The sequence below is a fragment of the Tachyglossus aculeatus genome, chromosome X4, assembly GCF_015852505.1.
Source record: "Tachyglossus aculeatus isolate mTacAcu1 chromosome X4, mTacAcu1.pri, whole genome shotgun sequence".
NCBI classification, from domain to species: domain Eukaryota; kingdom Metazoa; phylum Chordata; class Mammalia; order Monotremata; family Tachyglossidae; genus Tachyglossus; species Tachyglossus aculeatus.
In genome coordinates, this window is record NC_052098.1 from 18,662,175 (window position 1) to 18,675,626 (window position 13,452).

Sequence of the window (13,452 nt, forward strand, 5' to 3'; positions counted from 1 at the left end):
TGAAGTATCACCAGATTGACAGGCTTCCTGTTGGCCTCCTCTACCTTGTGCCTCCACTTTTCCTTTCGCGCCTGTGGTCATTCAAACCTCTCTTTCGGGTCGAAGCATTCAGGAATGGCCAGAAAAAGAATCGGAGGATCCCAAACGGCTCCTACCAGGTGTGGTATGAGGGAAGGAGGGGCAGCAAAATGGCCTAGAGCATGGGCTAGTAAACACTTAACAAATACCATAAAAAGGAAAAAAAAAAGGAAGAATCAGAGACTTGGAGGTTCCATTCTTCCAGACCTGTTGATCAGTGAAAAGATTATGTTGTCAAAGACCCTACTCGGAGTAAGACTTCAGATCTGCCCAAGATGTGCCTCTTGATTTGGACTGGCATTATTAACATCACCATTACAGGAATGGGCAAGTCACCTTCCAAGGCCTGAGGAAATAAATTGACTGTACAATTGAGAATATACAGCACACCTCCACACATACATATGCATTATATGTGTGTATGTGTTGTTTATGCTCTTTTGTGCATATTGTGATATATCAAGCTACATATATATATATATATGTATATATATATATGTATGTATATATATAAATATATATACAGGCTGAGGGAATAAATATGTAAGTGCTAGGCATGGATCTTTGTACAAGACAAGAAAAAAATTATGTTAAAATATTAGGTATGATGTGATAGTGTCTGTCCATAAATACATTCTGAGTGGCAAACAAAGACACATGCTGGCAGATTGATGGTGCCCATCTGTTTTCAAGGGTGGGAACAAAAGGGGGAAGGGCCCGAGGGGGCATAAAAAGGGAGGGAGAAAGGGAAAGGTGGGTGGAGAGAGACCATTATAAGATAGAGAACACTGATCTCTGCTGGTCACCAACTTTCCCTGCCCTCCATAACTTTTCCACGTGTAATTGGTTAAGTTTACTTAGCCCTTTTCTGATCCCACTTCTCAGATGTAAGATACTCCCACTTACTTCAAAAGCTAGGGAAACAATTTGTTGCTCTTATTATCTTAACCACCAAGCAGAGCCTGGGCACTAGCTATGTATTACAAGACAATCAATCAATCAGCATGGCTTAGTGGATAGAGCATGGGCCTGGGAGTCAGAAGGACCTGGGTTCTAATCCTGATTCAACCATTTGTCTGCTGTGTGACCTTGGGCAAGTCACTTCACTTCTCTGTGCCTCAGTTACCTCATCTGTAAAATGGGGATTAAGGCTGTGAGCCCCACGTGGAACATGGACTGTGTCCGTGTCCAATCTGATTAACTTGTATCCACCCGAATGCTTAGAACAGTGCTTGACACATAGTAAGCACATAACAAACACCATTATTATTATTTATTGAGCGCTTCCTGTATGCAGAGCACTGGACTAAGCACTTGGGAGAGTACAATATAACAGAGTTAGGAGACACATTCCCTGCCCACACTGAGCTCACAGTCTACAGGGGGAAACAGGCATTAATATAAATAAATTAAGGATATGGACAGAAGTGCTATGGGGCTGAGGGAGGGGTGAATAAAGGGTGCAAATCCAAATGCAAGGGCCATGCAGAAGGGAGTGGGAGAAGAGGAAATGAGTAACTAGTTGGGGAAGTCCCCTTGGAGGAGATGTGCCTTCAGTAAGACGTTGAAGGTGGGAAGAGTGATCGTCTGTAGGGTATGAAGAGGGAGGGCGTTCCAGGCCAGAGGCAGGAAGTGGCAAAAGATTGGTGGCGAGATAGACGAGGTTGAGGTACAGTGAGTAGGTTGGCATTAGAGCAGTGAAGTGTGCGGCCTGGGTTGTTGTAGGAAAGCAGCGAGGTAAGGGGGCAGCAAGGTGATTGAGTGCTTTAAAGCCGATGGTAAGGAGTTTCTGTTTGATGCAGAGGTGAATGGGCAACCACTGGAGGTTCTTGAGGAGGGGGGAAAGGTGGACTGAATGTTTCTGTAGAAAAATGATCCAGGCAGCAGAGTAAAGTGTAGACTAGAATGGAGAGAGACAGGAGGCAGGGAGGTCAACAAGGAGGCTGATGCAGTAATCAAAGTGGGACATGATTAGTGCTTGGATTAATGTGGTAACAGTTTGGCTAGAGAGGAAAGTTCAGATTTTAACAGATTGGTATACATGAAGTCTTAAGCAAGTGACTTTCTAAAATGAAACTTTCCAAGCTGAGTAGCTGCTTGCCCTAGTGCATAGAGCATGAGCTGGGAATCCAAAGGGCCTGGGTTCTAATCCCAGCTCTGCCACATGTCTGCTGTATGACCTTGGGCAAGTCACTTCACTTCTCTGGGCCTCAGTCTCCTCATCTGTACAATGGGGATTAAGACTGTGAGCCCCAGCTGGGACATGGACTGTGTCCAATCTGATTAACTTGCATCTACCCCAGCACTTAGTACGGTGCCAGGCACATAGTAAGTGCTTAACGAATACCATAAAAAAAATCACAAGGGATTCTTAAGGCAAGTAAAACTGAAACTATAATTTGGGCATCACTCATCAGCTCTTCAGGAAGCTGTTGTCTGGGTTTTCTACATTCTGGATTCCGGTGAAGCCTGACAGATGGGCTGTCTGTGGAGGAAACAATCTTTCCCTCCACATATCTGAGAGAGTTCGATCCTGGAATGTGGGACTCAGAGCTGCTCATTCCACATCACAGTTGGGCACACACAAGTGAACTGAAGTAAAACTGCTTTGGAGGCATAAACCTAATGCACTTAGCACTTGGATGATACCTTGTACTTTCAAGACTTGCTGGGTTATGAGGTGAGTAGCAAGGCATTTTGATTCTACTATATTTTGATGAGATTATGTAAGAGGCCAGTGGAGTGAGGGTCTGAGGGAGCTTGTGGGAACGTCTTCTCAGGGATTCTTTGTAAAACAGGAGAGATCCTGAACTCTCCAGACTGTTTGATTTGGCTCTGTAAAGATGGACTATAGGATCTCTGTGATTCTGTGATGTTGTTTGCTTTTAAGATTATTCATTCTATCAGTCATGAGATATCAGTTTGTGACAGGATGATTAGGAATTTTTTGATACTGCCTGCATAGTATTCTAAAAACTGTAACAGCAAGAAGCCTTTTTTTTTGGTTTCAGTAATGCAGAATCCGTATTTAGTATTGTTTTCTTAGGTATGGTGCAGTGAAGTTCCAAGCTTTTTTAAAATTTATTTTACTGACTGGAAGTACCATGGCCTAAAGGAAAGAGCACAGGACTGGGAAGCAGGAGATTTGGATTCTAATTCCAGCTCCACCAGTTGCCCACTCTGCAACTTTAGGCAAGTCACTTAACTTCTCTGTGCCTCCGTTTCCTCATCTGTAAAATAGGGATGAAATACCTGTTCTCCCTCCTCCTTAGATTGTAAGCCACAGAGTTTAGTGCTATGCTTGACACAAAGTAAGTACTTATTATCCTTATGCATCTGCCACTAGATTAAGAGAATCTTCAAAGAATATGTATGACTAGCATCTAAAACACTTTGACAAATAGAAAGACTCATATCTACAACATATTCCTTTGTTTTTAAAAAGGGAAAAGAGACATTTGAATGAAAATAATTTGAGAAAGTTGACCCGGTGGTTATGTGGTGATGTTTGTGGCATTAGAATGTCTCGTTGAAGTATACTCTAGGTATTTTTGATGGGAGGAGGTGTTTTAGTTGTCATGATGTCAGGCATTTCAGTTTCCTGGCTTTCACAGTTCTCTGAGTGGTCTCTCTTTTCCACTCACAGCCAACTCTGGGACCATTTTCCTGGGGTACAGAAAAAACTTTGTACTCTCCCTCCCCCAACCTGAGAAAATGCCCTATCATTTTCAGGTTCCAGCTACTTTTCTACACCCACATCTTGCATCACTGTGTGTCTAAAAGAACCTAGAGCTCCCCTCTGCTGCTTTTGTCCGTGGACATGTATGTCCATTACAACACGTATGGGGACGCTCGCACCTGCATGCCACTGATTCCATTTAAGTAGACATTCTTCCTTAATTTTGTAGCAAAATGCACACGTCCCTTTTCCTCACTCCTACCAAACCTTTTTATTTTTATTCTAAACGTAGTTCTAATCCAAGATTTCATGAAAAACAAGGTGTCTCTGGCCTGTTTTTGTTGCTGATGCATAGGACTTTCATCAATTTCAAAGGAAGCTTCAAGTAGAAGAAATGAATGGGGATTGGGAATCAAATTCTCTTCTGGGTTTATACTTTCTCTCCCCAATTTTCCTATTTATAGTTTCCAAATATTCACAGAGTGAAGATGATACCTCTGCTGATGGTGAGATTGAATTCGTGTTACTGAGATCAAACAATCAATCAATCATTTTTATTGAGCGACTTCCATGTGCAGAGCACTGTACTGAGCACTTGGGAGAGTACGATATAACAGAGTTGGTAGACACGTTCCCTGCCCACAACGAGCTTATAGTCTAAAAGGGGAATCTCTTGCAAATTACAGCTGTGCCCCTTTACTGGCTCCTTACCATTTGAAGCATTAGAGAAGCAGCGTGGCTCAGTGGAAAGAGCATGGGCTTTGGTGTCCAGATGTCATGGGTTCATATCCCGGCTCCACCAATTGTCAACTGGGTGACTTTGGGCAAGTCACTTAACTTCTCTGGGCCTCAGTTACCTCATCTGTAAAATGGGGATTAGGACTGTGAGCCCCACGTGGGACAACCTGATCACTTTGTAACCTCCCCAGTGCTTAGAACAGTGCTTTGCACATAGTAAGCGCTTAATAAATGCCATTATTATTATTATTATTATTGGCTGAGCATTGATCAGACACCAGTGGTTGAGAGAGGAAAGGACTGCCCTACCACCAGCAGGCCATGGATTGGGTTGTTTTTTCCAGAGTGTTGATGGTTTGTGCTGAGCTACTTTCTAGCACAGTCCCCGCTGTATCCACATCAGTATATGTTGCCAGAACAGATGCAGTCTGTGGTCACAGAAGACATTATTTTTTCCATCTCAACAGCAGCAGACAGCTCTGTGCCCTCCCCCCCACCCACCCACGTGATGAGCCATCATTCAGCAGGATCCTCAGACTGGCTCGTAAGGGTTGATCGCTCTGGCAGTCAATTGTATTTATTGAGCGCTTACTGTGCACAGAGCACTGTATGTAGCACTCGGGAGAGGACAATATAACAATAAAGATGTCCTCCTGCCTTCAGGACATCTCCATCTGGATGTCTGCCCGCCACCTAAAACTCAAAATGTCCAAGACTGAACTCCTTGTCTTCCCTCCCAAACCCCGCCCTCTCCCTGACTTTCCCATCACTGTTGACGGCACTACCATCCTTCCCGTCTCACAAGCCCGCAACCTTGGTGTCATCCTCGACTCCACTCTCTTGTTCACCCCTCACATCCAAGCCGTCACCAAAACCTGCTGGTCTCAGCTCCACAACATTGCCAAGATCTGCCCTTTCTTCTCCATCCAAACCGCTACCCTGCTCATTCAAGCTCTCATCCTATCCCGTCTGGATTACTGTATCAGCCTCCTCTGTGATCTCCCATCCTCCTGTCTCTCCCCACTTCAATCCATACTTCACGCCGCTGCCCGGACTGTCTTTGTCCAGAAACGCTCTGGGCATGTTACTCCCCTCCTCAAAAATCTCCAGTGGCTGCCAATCAACCTACGCATCAAGCAGAAACTCCTCACCCTCGGCTTCAAGGCTCTCCATCACCTCGCCCCCTCCTACCTCACCTCCCTTCTCTCCTTCTACAGCCCAGCCTGCACCCTCCGCTCCTCTGCCGCTAATCTCCTCACTGTGCCTCATTCTCGCCTGTCCCGCCGTTGACCCCCGGCCCACGTCACCCCCCTGGCCTGGAATGCCCTCCCTCCCCACATCCGCCAAGCTAGCTCTCTTCCTCCCTTCAAGGCCCTACTGAGAGCTCACCTCCTCCAGGAGGCTTTCCCAGACTGAGCCCCCCCTTCCTCTTCCCCTCCTCCCCCTCTCCATTCCCCCTGCCTTACCTCCTTCCCTTCCCCACAGTACCTGTATATATGTATATACATTTGTACGTATTTATTACTCTATTTATTTTACTTGTACATATCTCTTCTATTTATTTTATTTTGTTAATATGTTTTGTTTTGTTCTTTGTCTCCCCCTTCTAGACTGTGAGCCCACTGTTGGGTAGGGACCGTCTCTATATGTTGCCAACTTGTACTTCCCAAACGCTTAGTACAGTGCTCTGCACACAGTAAGCACTCAATAAATACGATTGAATGAATAAACAGACACATTCCCTGGCCATAATGGGCTTACTATCTAGAGGACTGCTCCTCTTTTTTCTGACAATAAGGGAAAAGTAAAGATTATTCAAAGAACAACAACAACCGGCAAGAAAAAAATCTATATACAATTGTCCTGGGCCAGAAAAACATTAGGGCAAGGGCAATTGGTTCAAGGAGTAGCACGGAGTCACCAGCGAGTCATTTCTACCTCTGGGCAGATTTAGAAGGCCTGAGCCTAGCAATCGTCTGTCTGGGAAACCACCCACGCAGCAGCCACTGTACCGATCAATCCAAAACAGGGACAAGCAAAACCCATTCCTATGAGTCACCTTTAATCAGGCTTGCTGGTGTTTTTTGGGTGTGTGTGGTAGCGGGGTGCGTGCATGTGCCCATGTGACATTCAGGATGTTAACTTAGTTTGAGGGGCAAGGGTAAAGGTGGAGTGTTGAGGGGTGGATGAGCAAGCTGAGGAAGGAAAAGGGGGAGACGAGGGGGTGAAGACAGGGTAAAGAAGAGGGAAGGGGATGGGGGAAAACTGTGGGAGAATGGGAGATAAAGAAGAGAAGGAGGAAGTGGAGTGGAAAAAAGAGTAGAGAGCTCTTACTCTCTCCGTCTTCTCTTCCTCTGCCATTGTTGCCTGGGGCTCTGGCACTGGCTTGGGATGAACCAGCTGAGTCAGAACCACTGCCTGTTGGACAGAAGTGAATATGACTGTGGCTCCATGTTGGAAACCCCGTGGGGTTCATGCATCTAAGGGGGCAGTGGCTCCATGGGATTACACAGCTATTTCAGAGCCCTGACTCCCACCTTGCTTCTGAAGCAGCCCACTGGCCTGAGAGGCAGATGGCAGAGCCAGAGAAGTGGGTTGATGGGTTGCTCTCAATGGACTCTGCGGGCAGCCCTGGAACTCAGTCAGGGTAATAATAATAATAATAATAATAATAATAATAATAATAATAATAACATTAAAAATCAAATGGTGGTATTTGGCAAGAGAAACTCCACAGGTGCTGGGGCTGGGCTAGGAGTCACAACCCTCCAGCAGGGAACAAATAATGGAGTCAACCTCTTGGTTCTCTTTCCAGCCCCTTTCCAGGGGCCCTCCCTGCCCAAAAATCTCTGGGGCAAAGTCTCTTCAGTGCCAACCCTATGGGATTTGATGGCCCCTCTTTGCCTCCATGGAATTAGGCTTCCTGATGACATTTGTCACCCATCTCAAATCAGTGTACAGTCTTTCAACCTCACCACCTTTGAAATCTCATTCAGGAAATCTGAAATCCCACTCTCCAACCACAACCTTCTCATCTACCTTCTCTCCCACATACACACCTTCCCCATAAACTGATCTGCCCCCTGACTGAGACCTCCTATCTCTTGACCCCCTCCATTTATCTCAGGCTAGCATGCCCCATTTTATCTTTCTACCCAACCTCCCCTCTCTTGATGCATAAATCCATGCCCTTGAGTTATCCCTCTTCACTGAATTCAACTCCCTTCCTCTTCCAAGAGCTTAGTACAGTGGTCTACGCAGAGTAAGCCCTCAATAAATACCATCACTTAACAGATCAGTTGATTAAAGGACCTCCATGCAATGCGGCCTGGTGGAAAGAGCACAGGGCTGGAAGTCTGGAGACCTGGGTTCTAATCCAGACTCTACTATTCATTCATTCATTCAATCGTATTTATTGAGTGCTGTGTGCAGAGCACTGTACTAAGTGCTTGGGAAGTACAAGTCGGCAACAAATAGAGATGGTCCCTACTTAACAATGGGCTCAAAGTCTAGAAGGGGGAGACAGACAACAAAACAAAACATTTAGACAGGTGTCAAAATTGTCAGAACAAATAGAATTAAAGCTATATGCACATCATTAACAAAATAAATCGAATAGTAAATGTGTACAAGTAAAATAAAGAGAGTAATAAATCTGTACAAATATATACAAGTGCTGTGGGGAGGGGAAGGAGATAGGGTGGGGGCCTGCTGTGTGATCTTAGGAAAATTATTTAACCTTACTGGGCCTTAGTTTCCTCATCTGCAAAGTGAGCATGATACCTGCTCTCCCACCCTCTTAGACTGTGAGCCCCAGGTGGGGCAAGCATTCTGACTGATCTGATTGATTGTTTTGCATCTACCCCAGTGATTAGTGCAAAATACTGCTTACTATATATTATTATTATTATCATTCAAGGGCATAAGGAGAATTCATACTTTCTTAGAAAATACTAAGGGATTCCAACTTTATTGCAATATTTGCAGACTCATTAGAAAACCTCCTTATCTAATTTCCTGAGAAATTAGAGATCCACACCCTGTATGATCCTAGATCTGGGTAGAACCTTCAAGAATGAGAAACATCAGGCAGAGGCCTTCTGAATGAAAGGGCGATATGTGAGTCTTGTGAGATGTTTTCTAAGCTATCATGTGGGACTCCCTAGAGGAACACCCATGGAGATCTTTGGATGATCATTCATTCATTCATTCATTCAATCATATTTATTGAGCGCTTACTGTGTGCAGTGCACTGTACTAAGCGCTTACATACATCCATACATCCACACATTCAGAAACTCAAATCACTGTCATTTCAGCCAGGTACATGGTTTGTTTGTTTTATGGCACTTGTTAAGTGTTTACTACATTTCAAACAGCATTCTAAGCACTGGGATAGGTACAAGTCAATTACATCAGACACAGTCCCTGTCCCACACTGGGCTCACAGTCTAAAATATAAGGGAGAACAGGTATTGAATCATCCCCATTTTACAGTTGAGGAAACTGAGGCACAGAGAAGATTAGTGAAGTGTGCTCAAGGCCACACAGCAAGCAATTGGCAGAGCTGGGATTAGAACCCATATCCTCTTCCTCCCAGGCCTGTGCTCTTTCCACTAGGCCATGCTGCTTCTCATATATCCCTCCAACATATGTAGATCAAGGCATCTATAAGGGTCACTGTTCATAAGAGGTCAGAGAAATATAGCATTTAATAGGACTTTTGTGTGCCATTCTTCAGATCTCCCAATCATAGGCATGCCAAAATGTGGCAATAGGACTTCAGGTCATTTATCATTTTAAATTAAGGAAGTCACATTTCTAAGAAAAGCAGCTTTGACTTCTGTCAGGGTAAGCTACTGAGAGATTCTAAAGATAGATTGTTAATTTCCCTTCATGTTTGTTTCCACTTCTAAGGCTTCAGGAATTCCCCTTCCCCACCTCCCACCATGTTATCAAGTTTTTCCTCAGGCATGTCCTTTTTTTGTTGTCATTGAACTCACCTACATCTTGACCTACAATTTTGAGAGCATCTTTTTTTTCTTTCCATTTGTCCCCTTTAGGAGAGGTGGCTCCTTTTTTGGTCTGTGGGCCCTGCGTACCTTAGAGTGGTGGTGTTCTGGGAATGGAGAGGAAGGCCAAATCGAGTGGGGCTGGTCTACACAGCCAGCTTGTTGGTGGTGCTGACTATGGTTATGTTGATTGTCAAAAGAACAGTAAACCTTGGAACTGGGTAGTACCTTCCCTTCCAAAGTGAAATTACAGCAAAAATAGGCTGCCTTGGAAAGGAAACCTCAGACTTCCTGGTGAGATTTTAATAAGCTAACTACACAGTCAAAGGTAGAGCAACATTTCAGGAGTTTTCACTACCTTCTGTAAAATAGGGAGATGTCTGCTTTTTAAAAAAAAAGAAAGAAAGAAAAATCCCACTCCAGGAGGAGATGGCGGGAGGGGAAAGTAGATAAGGATGGGAAGATCAGGAGTAGTCTTTGAGGGTCTGGAGCAAAGAGTGGTTTAGAATTCCAGAGCTGCGAGGGGTGGGGGGGACAGGGGGCGGCAACCAAATGAGCCCTACTAGAATTCAGCAGTTCACAACCTGGTTACAAGTTTGGGGAGGAAATTTGGCTGTTGTTCCATTTCCCCATCACTGATTTTGGGGGCGGGAAGACAGACCACTTTTGCGTTTTGATTTATTTCACTGCTCATTGAGGCATGCTAGATTGTTGGTTCGTGATGGTGTCATTTCCTTTCGATTAATTTTTTGCCTCCTGAGCATTTAGCGTTTCACTTCACACTAATCATAGCTGTCAACTTGTCAACTCTTAACTGAATTAATCATTTCAACATCCAACACGGAGGCTATGCAGTCGCTCAGCCAATAATGCAAGCAGTGGCTACCAGAAGAATTCTGAGGAGAGAAGCAGAACACTTAGCAACAAAACAAAAGTATAAGATAACATAGTATAAAAAGTTCATATCAGAAGATGGAAAACTGGAGAAGCAGACCTGCCAGTAAAAGCAACAGAGCCCTTTCTTGGGGAAATGAAATGTCAATCAGTTGTATTTTTTGAGTGCTAACTATATGTAATACATTGTACTAAGTGCTGTAGCAGAGCCCTTTCTATGGGAAATGAAATGTCAATCAGTCAGTCGTATTTTTTGAGTGCTTACTATATGTAGCGCATTGTACTAAGTGGTTTGGAGAGTACAATACAATGTATTTGGTAGACACAATTCCTGCCTTCGAGGAGCTTACAATCTAGTGGTGGGGGACACTATTAGAATGCATTACAGATAAGGGAAATAGAGTAGAAGGTATAAAATTAGATAGAGAAGCAGCATGGACTAGTGGAAAGAGCATGGGCCTGGAATCAGAGGACCTGGGTTCAAATTCCAGCTCTACCAATTACCTGCTGTGTGCCCTTGGGCAAGTTACTCAACTTCTCTGTGCCTCAGTTTTCTCATCTGTAAAATGATGATTCAATATCTATTCTCCCTCCTCTTTAGATTGTGAGCCCCATGTGGGACAGGGACTATGTCCAACCTGATAAACTTGTCTCTGCCCCAGTGCTTAGAAAGTAAGAACTTAACAAATATCATTATTATATGTACAAAAGTGCTCAGTGGCTGGGATGGAGTGACAATCAAAGTCCTGAAGGGGTACAGAGCCAAGTGTATAGACAATGTAGAAGGGAGGATGAATAGGTGGTGGGGAAATGAGGGCGTTAGGAAAGGCAACATTGTCAACAATATAACCCATTTTCCTAGTGAATTGCAGGAGGTCAGAGTTCCAAAGTATTCATGATGGAAGGAGGAATCTTAGAATGCTGACAAGGATAAAAAAAGCAGTACAGAAAAAGGAAAGAGAGAGCTTCTGATTCAATGCTCATGAGATTTGCTTACTATAACCTGACACATGTTCTCCTGAGGATTCTAGAAAAACTTAGTTCTCTTAATTTTCTCTAGAATCCTCCCTTAGAATTACAGAAGAATTTATCTAGTTCAAAAATGATTTATACAGTGGTCTGTATTTAATAATAATAATTATGGTATTTGTTAAATGCTTGCTTACAAGCACTGTTTTAAGTGCTGGGGTAGATACAAGTTAATCAGGTTAGACAGAGTCCCTGTCCCACATAGGGCTCACACTCTTAATCCCCACTTTACAGATGAGGTAACTGAGACACAGAGAAGTTAAGTTATTTGCCCAAGGTCACACAGCAGACATGTAGCAGTGTCAGGATTAGAACTCAGGTCCTTCTGACTCCCAGGCCCGTGCTCTAACCACTAAGCCACACTCGGTCTGTTATTTGAAGAAGATACCACTAACTGCAAAGTTCATCTCTGAGTCTGTGGCTGAAAAGGTTAAGGTTGTTCCTGGTCATGTTGTTGTGTTTAATGTATGTAGCACCTGGAGTTATTTCTCTAAGCCTTTTTCTTTGGTATTCATTAAGTGCTTACTATGTGCCAGGCACTGTACTAAGCACTGGAGTAGCTGTTTAGGTTGGACACAGTGCCTGTCCCACATGGGGCTCACAGTCTTAATCCCCCTTTTGTGGATGAGGTAACTGAGGTACAGGGAAATTAAAAGACTTGCCCAAGGTCACACCGTAGACAAGAGGCAGAGCCAGGAGTAGAACCCATGTTATTCTGACTCTCCAGCCCATGCTCTATTCCACAAGGCCACCCTGCTTCTCAGTTTTGCTCAATAGTAATGTACCGTGTTAGTCTCTCCTCAGCAATTGACATAGCAATTTCAGGTGGGATGCATCATTGCCTGAGGCTTTGTTTTACCGCGTCCTTAAAATGTCTCCTCTGCTCTCCTTGCCTTTGCTTTTCCAATTTCAGTTCTCGATACAGCAGCTGTTTGGGTGTCCTGCTGTTGCTCATTCTCCTCACCTGTTCCAGTCAATCAATGGAATTTATAGAGTGGTTTTGGTGTGTAGAGCCCTATAGTAAGTGCTTGGAAGAGAACAGTCCAGAAGGTGCTTACATTCTAGAGGAGGAGACAGATATTAATATAAATAAATTTTGGGTATGTGCTTAAAAGCTGTGAGGCTGGTGGTGGAGGGAATATCAAGTGCTTAAAAGGTACATAGGAGATGAAGATGGGAGTAGGGAAAATGAGGACTTATTGGGGGAAGGTCTCTGGGAAGAGATGTGCTTTTTTAAATAGGGTTTTGAAGGTGAGGAGAATGGTGTTCTGTCATATATGAAAGGGGAGGGAGTTCCAGGGCAAGGGGTTGGCAACAAGAGAGATGAGATCAAGCTATAATGAGTAGGTTGGCAAAATTAGAACAGCATAGAGTGTGGGCTGGGTTGTAGTAGGAAATCAGCGAAGTAAGGTAGGAGGGGGCAAGGTGATATCTTTGAAGCTGCTGGTTAAAAGTTTCTGTGGAGGTGAATGGGCAACCACTGGAGGCTCTTGAAAAAGAGGATAAACATGGACTGAATGATTTGTTAGAAAAATGATCCAGGCAGCAGACTGAAGTATGGACTGAAGCTGGAAGAGGCAGGGAGGTCAGTGAGGAGGCTGATGTAGTTTCTCTCCCCCACCCCATGCCTAGTGTAGTTATGTTCAGGTGAGCAAAAATCAATGTTACCAGTATAATGGCTAATGTTAATAAACTCCTCTTTAAACTATAAACTCACTGTGGGCAGGGACTATGTCTGCTGATTGTTATACTCTCCCCAGTGCTTAGTACAATGCTCTGCATACAGTAAGTGCTCAACAAATGCAACTGAATGAATTATCTGTCAGATCAGAGAAGCCCTATGGATTAGTGGAAAGAGCACGGACTTCCGAGTCAGAGAACGTGGGTTCTAATCCCAGTTCCGCCACTTGTCTGCTGTGTGACCTTGGACAAGTCACTTAACTTCTCTGTGCCTCAGTAACCTCATCTGTTTTAAAATGGGAATTAAAAGTGTGAGCCTCACGTGGGACAACCTGATTACCC